This window comes from Passer domesticus, chromosome 5 (assembly GCF_036417665.1).
Source record: "Passer domesticus isolate bPasDom1 chromosome 5, bPasDom1.hap1, whole genome shotgun sequence".
NCBI classification, from domain to species: Eukaryota; Metazoa; Chordata; class Aves; order Passeriformes; family Passeridae; genus Passer; species Passer domesticus.
Genome location: NC_087478.1, coordinates 38006975 through 38015020, shown reverse-complemented (window position 1 = coordinate 38015020; position 8046 = coordinate 38006975).

Genomic DNA, 8046 nt, shown 5'->3' with positions numbered 1-8046 from the left:
GGTATGTTGAAAGGGAACTGACTAAATGACATTCATTTATTTTGAAGTTAAAAGAAAATTAAACAATTGGTATTTCTACTTCAAGCACTTCAAGCTAACATTACCTTTTAAAGCCCTCAAGCCCTGCCACACAGATGTAGAGCTGCAAGGTTTTATGACTCAATCAAGATCCTTTTGTTCTCTCACTGAAAGAAGAAAGAAGAATGGAACTCTGTAGGTGATATAGAGATGAGAAGTTCAAGAAGGCCATCAGCAAAGTGCTGACTAGCTCCTAAAATTTCCCTTACACATTTCTTTTCAGCTTGCATAGTATACTCATAGAAAGACTCTCATTAAAGTCGATTGTACCTGCTCCTCAGCCTGCATGTGGAAGAGAAACACTTTAAGCAGTGCCCACTCAGGGCAGCTAACCTCCCTTTCTTCAGTTGTTCAGGGAATATTTTCAATATAAGGTCTAGATAGGAATTACAACCATGAGAAGCAAAACATCATATTCCTTGTTAATGTACTAAAGGGAGAAGCTGCACTGCTGCTAAGTGTTAGATAACCCACTACCTCGCAAGAAATGTTTATTCACCCATTTTTCTAGACAAATCTACAATGATACAGGCACATTTTTTCAGCTCTCAAATGGTTGGGTGCTTCTATCCCAACCGGATGTCCTTTTAATGACTTGGAACCATCAAGTTATTTAATATCAAGGACTTCTGAAGATTGTTTCAGAGTCAAAAACTCCAAAAGAATGATAATGTTACACAGAATCCTGAAATAATAAAAGTTGCTTTGTTCAGAGATAGTATTCCTTACTCTGGGTCTGGCAGTTCCTAAGAAAGGACCACAGATCATTAATTCCATATGAGGCTAAAAATATATATATAAATGGAGGAAATCTAAATTTTTTGCATGAAATTTCTTGTTCCACTGCAATAACTTTCATGACTTTATTTCAAGTTATAAGAATCTTTAATCATACAGATTAAAGGGCACAAAGGTGTGTCATATGCCAGAGTTTGCCTCACATAGTGACAATATATCTTTCTCTTGTGCTTTAAATATCTGACTGTTTTGGATAATTTTCAAGCACAGCATGTACCACTTTAATTCAGTTTCTACTAGTAGTGAGTTCAAAAGGGCCAAAATTATTATCAGAAAATACCATCCATTTTATTTTTGACTACTTCTGACAACCAGATTTAATGGTTTTCACTTTATTTCCACATCTGCAAATATGGAGCTCATTTGAAAATTCTGTCTCATTGAAAAGTTATCTCCATGTCAACCTATCAGTCTTCCAAACTATTTCATGAATTCTGTTGCAGAGATGTCCAGTAAGCACAAAATTGCTGCATTCCTTTAGTAAAAACAGATACTTCTCCGATAAAGGATTTCTTCTGTGGTTTTAGATCTTAGATTAAACTTCAAAAAGAATTTTGTTTCACAGATTTCCCCAGTTTGCATTGTCACAAATCAGACCCATTGGTCATCTCTTAGTAACCTCTAATTCCTTTTGCTTTTTATTTTTGCACTTTTCCATTTAACTGAGTTCTGTTTTGAGTCTCATAACCTAAGGTCTTGGGTGCAACATGTCTACATCAGTTTCAGATGATGTAGGCAGTACTATAAGAGTGATCACATATGTTACATATGTTTCTTATTCATTAAGAAACCCACGAAAGCCAGGGTTGTTACATTTATATTCAAGAAGAACCAGCACCAAAAGGGCTACTGCAGAATAGCAAATCATGAAAACATCTTCTTTACCTAAGAACCAGATCTTCACTGAGACGAGATATTCCCTTCACTTTCACAATTTTAAGGAGTTGAACTCTATTCTAGGCATGGCATATGAAGAGGACACTGCCTGTCACAAAAGGCCAACTTTACCTGCTCTCAGCATCACACTCGCCACCAATCCTCTTTGGGTCTTTCTCACAAGTTTCTGTGAACCAAGGAATGTCACCACAGTATCTGATAAAGCAACTCTTACAAATTTATTACAAATAGCATAGTAGTGCTTTATCTGACTACTACATGGACTATTGCTGTCCAAGCATCACCAGGATGCACTTCCAGTAGAGGAACAGAAGCCTTTGCTCTCCCATTAACTGAGAATGTAAAGGACAGAGAGAAATGATTAAGAAAACAGCATGAACAGATCATATAATAAATTTTGCCATTCTTACCTGTTCAGTGCCAGTATTAACACAATTAGATCGTGAAAGCAGTGAACAATAAATAGGCTTGAGAAAATATAAAGCAAAAGCATAGGGTATACTCTGAAAAAAAGAAGACACAAGAAATAGATTACAGATGTTGAATTTGAAGGAAAAAAAAAAGTAAATTATTTAGTCTGGATTTTTTTTTCTGTGATGAGGATTTTTAAATCGACAGCTATATTTTAAACATATTGTGATTATGAAATAGGAACCCATAAAAAGAAAGGATGAACACAAGCAATATGGGAAATGAAGACTAGAAGAACTCTGAGCAAGTTGTGGGAAACTCCTCTGTCTCTCCTGGAGGACTAGAAGACAAGACTGCTTTCCTGCTCCTCTTTATTTAGTTTGGCAGCACAAAAGTATGTCCAGTATGACTGGGGTGGTCTAGGGTCTTATTATTAGCACCTGTCCACCTGACACATCTACTATTAAAAGGTCATTCCAGCCTCTCAAACAGGAAAATTAAGGTTCTCCAAGTGGGAGTATATGTCACTCTTGCCTGTGTGTTGCATTTTTTCTTCTCCCTTGGCTACCAGCCAGGACTGACATTTTCCCACTGCAGTCACACAACACGAATGCATACCATGATGGCTCACATCACTACTCATGACAGACCACAACCCCATCTTCCTGACCACACAGGTCAGCAAAGGCAATTTGCATAAAGAATTATACCCTCCAAAGCTGCTAACCTGTAATGGACTACCTCCTCCATGTGATTTTATCTAGTTTTTGCTTTAGAACATGTCATTCACTACATAAGAAAACTTGACTATCCTGAATTTAAAGGCATTGTGTGTTAAAACAGCACATTTATTGAACTCTTGCTTGCTATCAAGTTCTTCTACATTGTACATTGAAATTTCACAGCTCTAAGGGTCTCAGTTGAATTGTTTTAGCTATTCATCTTAAGAGCCACCTTCTCATGAGTAAAAATGGCTATTACAAAAAAAAAATCCTGACAGGAAATTAATAAAATTCATAACTCCCAACACAAAACTAGTGCTTTATTTTCAAGAGTAGCTTTTTTTCATTTATTACTTTACTCTTCCTCCACTAAATAAATATTATTTATGCTGTTTATCTATAGAACTATCTCATTCTCTGTTACCCAGAACTTGCAATTGTCCTTGGATTTGCAATGAAGAGGAGTGTTTTTAAGCAGAAATGTATTTTTCCATACGATTTAAAAGTTGCACAGAAAGTAATGAAGCAGGCAGGAATCTGCCTGTATTTAATTACATATGCCAATCTTTCAGTCATACAGCATTCACCTTTAATTGTGTTCATTGTATTATTTTATTGTACTTGATGCTGTTAGGTTTCTAAACACTATGTGCCATAAATAGTGTTGCCCATGGCACAAGTCTGCAGTGCAGTATTCAGGTCTCCCAGCACTAATCAGGTCAGCAGATTTGAAGTTGTCCTGTACCACAAATGGAAAAAAAAAACAGACATTGAAAAAGAAAACTAACCTTTCTAGTGCTGACTAGATATAAAAAAATAGTTGTGTCCTATAAGAAACCATCTCCATCAAACAATGGATTCTGTGTACAAAATGTCTTGCTATGCTAAATCCTTACTGGGATGAAAAACATGTTACAAAAAAAACTGAAGGAAGGATTTATTCCAAAGCTTGCTAGTGATACTTGCAAAAACACTTTATGAGTCAGAATGCAAAGTTTGCTCTATGGTGTCTTAATTTGCCAGCCAAGAGGCGCTCTCAAGCTCTGCTAATCAAAAGATTGAAATGGAGCTTTTGGGATCAGGCTCAGCCTATTTCTGAGAAGCTGAGGGAATTTGAGTTGCCAGACCAACTTTAAAACCTTTTTTCCAAAATACAGTTAGTTTTGACCCTTTGCCACTCCAGCAGAGTGAAATGTCTGTATTTGCAAGACAAATTAGACATGCAAATGCCTGTTAATAAGACAGACATGTAGGTGTGTCTCTTTTAGAGTTCAGGAAAATTACCATGGTTTCCGAGGGCCTTATGGACTTCAGAAGCCTAATGCTGAAAATATCATATTCTAGTTATTTAAAGGTTAGATGACAAATCTGTGAGACAGTTGGCTGTATGAAGAATATTTTTTTCCAAACAGATGTCTTCTAACGCAATTACTTTATTATTGTCTAATATAATTTTATTTGCCTTGTTTAGAAAGTTAAAAATATCACACATCTTTTCTCTTACTTGCTCTCTCATGTAATCACATATAAATATCCTTCAAAACACTCCTAGTGTATGTATTAAATTACACTTCATCCTCTTCACAATTCATGACTACTAGTTCTGATGTCTTCCCTAGAATGCCCTTTGTGTCCTCAGCAGTGCAAAAATAGTAAAATTGGCACTAGCAATTCTAATAACACAGCCTACAGGGGAATATATGCAAAACAGATATGCACCTATACCTATGCTTAACTGGTAGAATCATGGGCTGGTTGAAGTTGGAAGGGACACGTGGGGAGCATCTGATCCAGCACCCTGATCAATCAGGTCCACCTAGAGATGGTTGCCCAGGACCATCTCCAGATGGCTTTTGACTATCTCCAAGGATGGAGACTACACAACCCCTGTGGGCAGCCTGTGCCAGTGCTCAATCATCCTCATAGTAAAGGACTGTTCCCTGTGTTCAGAGGGAGCCTCCTGTGTTTCAGCTTGCCTCTGATCTTGTCACCAAAAATCAATGAAAAAAACTGGCTTCACCTCTTTACATCCTTCCATTGTGAACAGTTTCCCTTGAACTGCCTTTTCTTCAGGCTGAGCAGCTTCAGCCCTTCCCTTGTAAGAGAGATGCTCCAGTCCTTTAATTGTAGTGACCCTTCACTGGACTCTCTCCAGTATATCCATATCTCTTTCCTACTGGGAAGCCCAGAACTGGACACAACACTTCAATCTGTGTCCTCACCATTGCTGAGTAGAGGAGAAACGTGCCCACATCAAACACATAGCATCATTTTCTGAAGGCGTTTTACTACTTCCACATCTCAGAACCAGCATTTCCAAGTTTCTTTTTCAATTACTGTACTAAATACAGTAACAGCAATTAATTTACTAAAACAGTCTGTATATTCTGCTATTCCATACAGCTGTGTGTATGTACACATCTATGTACACATCTTTGTCTCCTAATGGAAAGAGATATTCAGAATGCCCCAGTTATGTTAGTATTGTTTCGTGCAGTCTCAGCTTGCTCTGTGTTATTACAGTTTTTGTTAAATAATTCAATGCTGTACTTTTCACTGTTTGAACTTTCATTTATGCTATTAGGTTCTCATCTGACAGCTATGGTCCTTGTAAATCTCTTCCTATCTGGAGAAGTAATTTTATTTTCTTACCCAGTGGTCCATGCCAACCATGCATATAATTTCCCTTGTCTCCTCTCTTCTTCTCTAAAGACATTCTTCCTGACAGGTACCTCTTGGATTTCCTAATTTCAGAGAAGATTCATGCCACTAACTACTTAAATCATCTGCAGATACATCCATTCTCCAGCACCTGTTTCTATTTAACCATGCTTCTTGAACTTCAATAAATGTTCTTCAAGAGACCTGCAAGGTTTGGGGTTTTTTTGCTGATCAGTAAAATCAGGTACTAACTTGAGTTGGAATATAGTTCCTTTTTGCTTCCATTACTCTTAGTAATTATTGGACGCAATTTTAAAGGATAAGAAGATGAACATGTAAAAAAAAAATTAGTAAAATAATATCTATTTTGTGTGTACAAGGAAAGCTTAACACTGCCCACAAACAAGTACAAAACCTGTCAGCTTGTCAGCTTTATGCAATTCTCAGGAAGAAAGTGATTGGAAAAAAAACAGCACTGGGGCTTTTTTTTTTTTTTCTTTCAGGACTGTTGTAAGGGATCTATGTCATTTAATAAATGCCCAGGAAAATAGTCATATGTACTTGAGTGTAACCATCTTCAAATGATGAGTCAGGGTTTCAAGATCTTCCTGCCATCTGCAAACATCTAAGCTGAGAGGTACCTTCAGAACCCTCAAACATGCTTTACTGGTTCTTATCACATTTAGATCAATGAGATAAATTTTCAGGGGCAATGTGTCGGTAAATACAGCAATGAGTAAAACTGGATTTTTATATATTTCAGATACAGCTGTTAATATTTTTTTTAGATACATACTGCTTCAACTTCTCAGTGGTGAACTATGTTCTTTATTACATTAGTTTTGTAAGTGATACATGTCTGATGGAACACAAAATCTGGATGTATTCAAGAGAAGACACTCTGACTAGCAATTTATTCAGGGCCTTGCAAGTATACATAGCATTCATCCTCTTATCAGAAAATTCCTGTTATCAGAACGTTTCTGTTCAGATGTTTGTTACTTTGCTTTGATTCTATTAATAAAATAACTTCAAAAAAGCCACTTACTTTTACTATTATAATAAATTCTGCCAGGAAATATCAGGCAGGATCTGAGTGTTAAATAGAGGCAGCATACAGAGGTTTTATATTATTACTTCCTTTACTTTTAAAAATTAAAAACTTTGGTAATGGAATAGTTCAATGAAGCATTCATTTGAAATACAATATATTAAAACCCCCAGAATAATTAATACAGCTATGAGGAAATAATGGAAATAGGATGAAAAAGGAGATGATGTTTTGCTCCTTCATAACAAGAACTGAATTGCCAGTCAGGATTTAGAAGGACCTAAGTGCAAGGAATACAGAAAAGGCATAGCTACCAAACTTTCAGCACTGACTAAAAAAAGGAAGAGCAGTAACTTCAATCCTAAAAGTAAGTCATATTGAAAACTAAGGAAAAGTTAGCAAGCAGTAAAAATGAAATACATTATTAGTTTTAATAAATTAAATGTGTTATAAAATATTCTCATATATTTTTCATCTATTTTTGTAACTAATGGATGATAGCACCAAATAGTTACTGTAGGCAATGAACTACTTTTTCTATTAAAATAATGTAGAGTGTAGTAGTACAAGCATGAGGTGGCAGCAGGGACATTGAGTTTGGGCAGAGGATGATGCTGGTGGCCCCAGGGCTATAAAAACCCTCCAGCAGTCAGCTACTGGTTATTGAATTAAAGTTAATTGAATTAACCTTGGGAGCTGTACAAAACATGCATTAAGCTTCACAAAACTCAGGTATATCCAGCATATGTAGACCACAACATATATTGCAAACCCAGATGTGATGCCACATTGCAGATTAATGAAGAAAAAGCAAGGTGTAGCCAACACATGAAAATGAGCCCTGGAGTGAGAAAAAAGCCATTAACATCAGTATCATGGTCACTCTGTGAAAAGTCCTGGGATCCTGATACCTTCCTGATAAAACTGTTAAGACTTCAATTGCATGAACAGCAAAGTTCTTCTTGACTTCCTCTATCAGGTCCTCCTTTTTTTTTTTTCATAAAAAGATCAGTAGCATAATAATTTGGTGGGACTTTGAGCACCTATTCAGTACAGCAGATGCAATGAATTGGGATCAGATTCAGACAGTTTAGGTTGTTAGGGGTGAATGACTGGAAGAAAGAAAAATTGCAGCAATGCACTATCACATGTTATAAGGAAGAAAAGTAATAACTTCTTCAAGAAACCAGTTTTATTGCTTATATAAATATATTTCAAAGAATTTTTATAATCTCCCTATACTAAGGGAGAAGACATTGTTATATAGTGTGTCAAAGTAAAAAATACCCTTTTCTTCAAGATTTAGAGAACAGAAGAACATCAGGCCTAATAACAACATTCAAAACTAAGATACAAATGATGAAGCAATCTATAAGAAAGGGAAAGGTGATAATATAATTCGTGTCATTTTGCTGACAGTCAGCCTCA